The sequence below is a fragment of the Hemibagrus wyckioides genome, unplaced genomic scaffold (assembly GCF_019097595.1).
Source record: "Hemibagrus wyckioides isolate EC202008001 unplaced genomic scaffold, SWU_Hwy_1.0 Contig8, whole genome shotgun sequence".
NCBI lineage: Eukaryota > Metazoa > Chordata > Actinopteri > Siluriformes > Bagridae > Hemibagrus > Hemibagrus wyckioides.
The window spans coordinates 49,097-54,979 of NW_026690810.1; the positions used below are offsets into that span (position 1 = coordinate 49,097).

The 5,883-nt window shown below is 37.2% G+C and overlaps 2 long non-coding RNA genes across 2 annotated transcripts; both read left to right on the top strand.

The window, feature by feature from the left end:
- The first annotated feature begins 338 nt into the window (after positions 1-338).
- Positions 339-1,148, top strand: LOC131350692 (uncharacterized). The gene is made up of 4 exons (XR_009204291.1): positions 339-446; positions 539-633; positions 758-805; positions 1,082-1,148. It is a non-coding gene; the product is annotated as an uncharacterized LOC131350692 (long non-coding RNA).
- Positions 1,149-1,260: 112 nt separating this feature from the next.
- On the top strand, positions 1,261-1,815 carry LOC131350697 (uncharacterized). Its single transcript, XR_009204292.1, has 3 exons — positions 1,261-1,349; positions 1,456-1,503; positions 1,734-1,815. It is a non-coding gene; the product is annotated as an uncharacterized LOC131350697 (long non-coding RNA).
- Positions 1,816-5,883: the final 4,068 nt, after the last annotated feature.

Sequence of the window (5,883 nt, forward strand, 5' to 3'; positions counted from 1 at the left end):
ATTGCAGAGCCTGTGGATGTGCTGGAGGAATCAGCAGATACTCCCTCTGTCCTCCAGGTATGTGTCAGTTAAATAGTAATATTTTAACTTCATTTAAAACCTACAGGCCACTTTTTTCTAAGTGTGTGTGTGTGTGTTTGTGTGTGTTTGTGTGTGTTTGTGTGTGTGTTAAGGTCATTGAGCCAATCCTGCAGCTGCTGCCCACCGAACCACACGAAGAACCTTCAGCTGTCGTTCTGGTAAGAAAATCCTTCATTTATTTCCTAAAGCCAATCAATGGATTTTACAAGGTTGTTTTTACTGTAAAGAATGTTAGTATAAATCTGATATGATAAGAAGCACTTATGATCTTCATGCTCTACATTTCACTGCCGCTCGATGCTGATGAGCCGGACAGTGCCTGCCGTGATGTTCAGTGTGTGTCTGTAGTCTCCTCCCTCTCCCAGGTATTCTACACTGCTGTAACTGAGATACAAACACACAAACATCCTTCTTTACAAGATCTAATGTTAAGTTTTGTTTCTCTATTTCTGGCCAGTGGACATAAGCAGAGACATCATTGGAATGATGAGGGGTCCAGAGAGTCGGCTCTGCTGGTTTGAAAGCGCAGAGACACACTGCTTGACTCGCGAGGTAATCACAGTCTTTATTACTCTGATGAAGAGAATGGACATTTTTCAACTGACATGATTTTTAGAAGAGCACTTTTGTGAAATGTGGTTGTAGATCTTGAGTTTCATCTAATTGTCTTTTACAGGGATTCCCTTATTATACCAGTGATAAGGAGAGTTTCACTGGCATTCAGGTAAGGGATTATTCATTGTGGCATCACAAAATGTTATGAACTGCAGTGACTAATTGTGTTTGTGTGTTTTAAGTTTGTTGAGCCGAACATCCAGCTGCTGCCCACAGAACAACCTCAAGACCCTTCACCTGTTTTTCTGGTAACCAAAGCTTTCATTTATTTCCTAAAGCTGATCACTGGATTTTACAAGGTTGTTTTTACTGTAAGTGACAGAATATTAGTATGAAACTGCTGTGATCAGAAGCACTCATGATCTTCCTGCTCTACTTTTCACAGCCGCTCGATGCTGGTGAGCTGATCAGCGCTTGGTGTAATATTCAGTTCCTCTCTGCACAGGCCTCCATCTCCCAGTTCAAGGTATTCTACAGTGCAGCAGCTGAGATACAAACACACAAACACCCGTCTTTACAAGTTCTAATGTTTAGTTTTGTTTCTCTATTTTCAGTCAGTGGAAATGAAAACATACTTCCTGGGGATGATAAGGGGCCCACAGAGCCGTCTTTGTTGGTTTAAATCCACCAAGACGAGCAGCTTGAATCACATGGTAATCACAGACTTAATTACTCTGAGGAAGAGAATTGACCTTGATGATTATTAGACGCTCACGTTTGTGAAATAGATCTTGAGTTTCAGCTTTTTGTCATTTGCAGGAATTCCCTTATGAGTCCTCCATAGAGGACTGTTTCACTGGCATTCAGGTAAGGGATTATTCGTTGTGGCATCACAAAACTTTTGTTAATTGCAGTGACTAATTGTGTTCACTTTAATTTGTTCTCTTAAGGCTGAATCTGGGAGGGTTACAGAGGGTTACTAATAAACGCCTGTGTGAAATGACAGATGTTTAAAGATAACAGATTTTGCTAATATAGAAAACAGGACTCCAATATGTAAAGCTAATTTATTTTTGTATCTTTTCTACTCTGTGCAGGACCACCACTACAACTTCCTGGATGTTTTTTTTTTGAGCTGATTTTCTTCAGCTACTTTATAAATGGCTCAAAACCTCAGCCAGTAAGTGTCTTATCAGGAGATTTCTAAGCAATGTTTGAGTTTCAGAACATGGTCTATTTGATCTGGTTTTCTTTTTCCATATTTTTTAAACCTGATAAGACATGGCATTAATGAAGCTTGTCTTTCTTTCCAAAAGTTTAAGGGAGGTTTCTTGGAGCGCCTGCTTGCGCTCTTCAGCATGTGGGACGTGGACGTGTGGGAGCCTGCAGCAGAGCTGTACTTCACAGTGCTTATTGTAAGTGTTGAATATCTTCTGATGCCACGATCCACAAATTCTCAGGATTGTATCTTAAACTCAGTGACACTATGTTGGATGTGTGTGGAATTTGTCAATAGGATTACCTTACAGAGCTTGCTGAAGTACTCTTCACTCAGCCTCTGGAGCTCTACAGTGACCCAGCAGCCTTAGCCACCACAGTTCAGCGACTCCTCAAGCTGCACGTCCAGCTGATGATGGACATTTTGGAGGAGCTCTGAGCAATGTCTTTCCCCTTACCCACTTCATCTTTTCTTCCTCTGTTTCATTTCATCTTCTTTTCTCTCACTTCTTTTTCCTACATTGCTCAGGCTCCACACGTAAGTATGAAATCATTTTATTTCTATTTTTGATCAACTTAATATTTAAAAAATTTCTTTTCTTTCCTACAGGTTTGTACAGTGAACCCCAGGACCTGAAGAAGGGCTTAACCTTAGCATTTAAGATCCCTCATCCCTTAATAATCATCCCTTATTAATCTATCCCTCTGTTCCTATCCCACTCCCCCTATTCCCATCAATAGCCTATAGATTGTAAATACATATATAGAATTGTTTAGAAATAAACTTATTTGTATACTTCTTATAGACTTTGCTTAAATAAATGTTTATATTTGTTCCTATTGCGGTCTCATTCTGATTATTTTTAGCCATCAGTATATGTATAAAAGTTTCCTTTAAACGCAACACAAACTGAATTTTTCACTCATATACAGATCATTTTTACAGAATTTCACAACCTTTAAATGGTTTACTAAAATGTGAAAAATAACAAATATATTATATATTTGATTTTATATTATTATTTATATTATATATTATATTCAGTGTTGGGGAAAGTTACTTTTAAAAGTAATGCGTTACAGTATTGTGTTACTCCCTAAAAACAAATTGCATTACTTAGTTATTTTTTATAAAAAGTAACGCGTTACATTACTTTTGCGATACTTTTTCTTAAATTTGACCAGTAGACTCGTTCTCTTTTCATTTTATACACATAGAAACCTATATGTGTTACATTACAAAGTAAACTCACAGTCCAAGTTAATAAAGACATTAAAGAGTGCAATATAGTCTTCCTAAAGTCATTCTAAAATTAGATCAATCTGCAAATGTTTTCTTCAGGTCTGCCTCCATTTCTATATATGCCTTGTCCAAAAAGCTTGTAAAGGTTTTGCGATCGGAGAGCACGGCCCCTGTCCATTTCCCTGATTTTGCTGATGATATTACAAAATGTCGGCGCCTTCACAGTGAAGAGTGGCTGCATCTCCTCAACAATAAATGCAGCAACCAATTTATTGAGTTCAGTCAAACTAATTGTTTTACCTGGTGGTGAACTGAAATCTAGCTTTTGTTGTTCAGCAGTAGGCGGGGTATATTAATACTGACATACATGGTTTGTTTATGTAAACTAATGTTAAATAATATCATTTAAGGGGACCATAATGTAAAGCATTATTGATTGAGACATTTCCCATATGAGTAACATAGTTATTCTACCATAATTTAAATCATATCTAAGGCTGGGTTTGATTAGGAGTGGGATTATTAGATAGATGAATTCAGACCCTCGCTGTGAAACATCACCCCCTGGACACAGGTGGACACAGCGTCCCTCATTTATTCCAAGTGTAGGGTGGCTTGAGTTCAGACACCATTAGTCAGGTGTGACAGCATTAATCATACTGCAGAATTCCTCTTCACTAAACAGCTTACGAGACAGATACCCCCTGCTGAAGAAATCTGTTTGCTTCACTTTTGTTCAGTCAGAATTCTTCAAATTGTTTGGCATACATTTCTTAAACCTGTTGTATTTTGCTGACATTTTAGGTCGGAAATTAAACAACTTCATGCTCAAGGGCAGGGAATAAAAAATATGATAAGGATCATTTGACAAATAAAGGTACTTGTGCACTGGAAGATCCCAGACCCAGATAAATTATTTCCTCTTGAAATCCATCTGTTTTAGTCCAGTATTTTCCCAGACCACTGCAACTATTACTACATAATAAAACACCAGCTGCAAACAAGTGGAGTATATTTTACAGCACCTATCAGTAAAAGTTATTTTATAGTGGGTTGATTAGCCTCTCACTAATTTCGATCACTGTTCAAAATCATGTCTTTTTTCTTGGGCTTATGAAGCACTTATGAAACAACAGAATATAAAACACTCTTACGGCTGACAAGTGCATGAATTCTACACACTGTCTCAACACAGTAGTTTATAAAGATTTAGGTCACAACAGAAGATGATTTTTACCTATTCATATTGTAAAGACTGAGCTTTATGGAACTACAGTGATTGGTACAAGCCTCTGAAATGGCATGTTCCATTAAATATCTACACCAATACGAAGGTCATTGGAAATACCAAGATTGTGTGCACGTGTGCATGTGTACGCATGTTTGTCTAGACATGCTGGATGGGAGAGTATGTGATGATAGGATGATATATTTTAGTTGGTAGTGTTTCAATTACAACTCCAACACCATATCACACAAAAATAATCATAAACATCATTTATTTAGAGTAAGCGCTCTGTGTGCTGCCATTGTCCAGTATAAAGTCCATTATGATTAACTCATGTTAATAAGAAGAATATGAACAACAACTTAACACTAAAGAAATGTATATGAAAGCTTATACCTTCTTTATAACAGATCACCTTAGACCCTGAATCTCTTCTTGGAGCTGGATTTGATTTGTATTGTGAAATGAGAACTGACAGAAACTATAATAATTCTCTTGGACTCAAGGTCTGAGACACATGTATGACATTCACAGTGCTGACGAGACTAAGCATGCAGGGAGGGGCTATGGGTAACAGTGGGGGTAAGTACACACATGGGTAGAGTGTAAGTATAAGAGTATAGGGTATAAATACTGAAATCACAAAAAAGTACATTCAAAATGAAAATTATACATTATAGAAAACACAGGGTCCAAAGCTTTAAAGTGCAGTAATGCTTCTAAAAGTAACCTGAGATGAATGAAATTTAAAGTGACACAGTGTGTAGTAAGGTGTTAAGTCAGTAGCCTGTGTTATTCCTGCTGCCACCTCTGTATGATGGCCTTCTGCCTCTTTAAACAGCTGAGCACACAGACCGTCAGCCAAATATGGCAATTCTGTAAACTTTTACATTCATCCTGAAGGAAATTTCAGAGTGCTTTAAGTGAAGGAAAGTGCAGGGACAGGCCTTGTTTTCTTTCTACATCCTCCAGCTGAAATTAATCACCAGACCTAACTTATAAACACTGATTCAGATGTCTGAAACTGAAGTGTTTAAAAAAGAAAAGAAAAGAAAAGAAAAGCTATTTATTATATCAAGAAGTACAAGTATAAAAACAAATTTCATTCAAGTCATATAATTCATTTATTATTTTTATTTCATTAAGTGGTTACAGGCTGGTCTTCTTGTGAAAGTATATAAAGAGACTTAATGCATTACTTCTATACTCTGTGGTACCTGATAGTAAGTCTCCTGTATTAGGTCAATTCTCAATCTCACCACAGGATGGCAGTATCGGATACAGCTTATATAAAACAAGGCGAAACCTAGAACTACCTCATCATCATTAGATTACATATCCAACAGTGAGATTGATTTGTTGTGAGAAAGCCTAGTGCGTAAATTGATTGAAATAATAAGTTGCTGAATTTTCTCAGGAACAGTCATCTAGTTCAATTCAGTGAATGTCAGATGATGTTTGTGTGTTGCCAGGTGTGTGGTTTTTAGACCAAACAATTATTTCAGGTCTTGTGTGTGGCACATGTTCCATAATACTTCGTGCCAAGTAAGAATGTCAC